This window comes from Marmota marmota, unplaced genomic scaffold (assembly GCF_001458135.2).
Source record: "Marmota marmota marmota unplaced genomic scaffold, marMar, whole genome shotgun sequence".
In the NCBI taxonomy this organism is placed as follows: Eukaryota; Metazoa; Chordata; class Mammalia; order Rodentia; family Sciuridae; genus Marmota; species Marmota marmota.
In genome coordinates, this window is record NW_026000075.1 from 4,682,774 (window position 1) to 4,684,148 (window position 1,375).

Below are 1,375 nucleotides of genomic sequence, written 5' to 3' on the forward strand. Positions count from 1 at the left end.
GAGATGGTGAAGCATTTAGCAAAGGGCTTGATGCAGAGCAAGCCTTTGATAGGTGTTGGGCACCCAATCGTCATTATCATCATTGTTATCCTTGCAATTATATAACATCGTTATTTTCCTTGTTTTCATCATCATTATTTCAAAAAATAAACATTGAAAATCCAGCAGTTTGGTCTCCTGGACTCAAGTCTCACCTTCTGCCCTCCTCTACAAATCTACCCTATACACATTTACCCTAGCGATCCATTAAAAAATAAGCATAGTTTGATTTACGTGAAAGAATTATCCAGTTCTTAAATTTTCTCTTCTATTTTAAGTGGCTATACATCACCCACAGGGTCGAGTGAAAACTTCTTAATGTGATACCAAATTTCTGTATGTCCTGGATCTTGTCTTCATCTTCAGGCTTATCTCTGACTAGTACTTTGAAAAACTGCAGGTTCTCATATTAATGTTGTTCTCTCTTTTTTAAAATGTCTTAATTCATAAAATTCTCTCAGTTTGGTCATTTTTCCACAGCATTCCATATCTGCCACTAAATTTCCATCCATAAATTTTCATTCATCCCTTGATATCCAGCTTTAATTTAACCTTTCCCCAAAGGTTTTTTCCCCTTGAATAATCTGTACTGAATTTCTTATGTTTGCATAGTACACATTCATTTATTCATAGTCAATAGATATTTATCAAGCACTAATAAATAGATGTTTGTTAAACAACTTCTATGTTTCAGGTTTGGTCTTAATTAGGAGCCCTGATAGGATCCACCCTATAAGAAACAGAATTGCAGGTATCAGCATAGTATCTTTGGCATGAATGGTAAAGAACAAAGAGTATTCTGGTTAGTGGGTGAGGGGAATATATCTGTTTTGAAGGAGCTCATGTTTTTTTAAAGAGCATCTGATTTGTACTGAGAATTTTCAAACCCTGTTACTCTCAATATTGAATTGAGTAGAATCAAAATCTTAAGGGGTGAACTTCCTTTAGAAAAGTTTGTCCCTCCTAGAATTAGAGTAAAGGAAATCCAGGTGGGGATGTAGCTTATTGGTAGAGCACATGCCTAGCATGCACGAGGCTCCGGGTTTTATTCCCAACACCACAAATACAAACAAACAAAATCTACCTTTAGAACTTATATTTGTAAGGTTTTTTTTTATTGCTGTGACTAAAATACCTGACAAGAACTATTTTAGATGAAGAAAGATTTATTTAGGGGCTCACAGTTTCAGAGATCTCTGTCCATGGACAGCCAGCTCCATTCCTCAAGGATCGAGGTGAGGCAGAACAACAGGGAGGAAGAGTGTAGTGGAGGGAAGCTGCTTACCTGATAATCAGTAAGGAGAGAGGGGGAGAGGGAGAGGGAGTCAGTCCACTG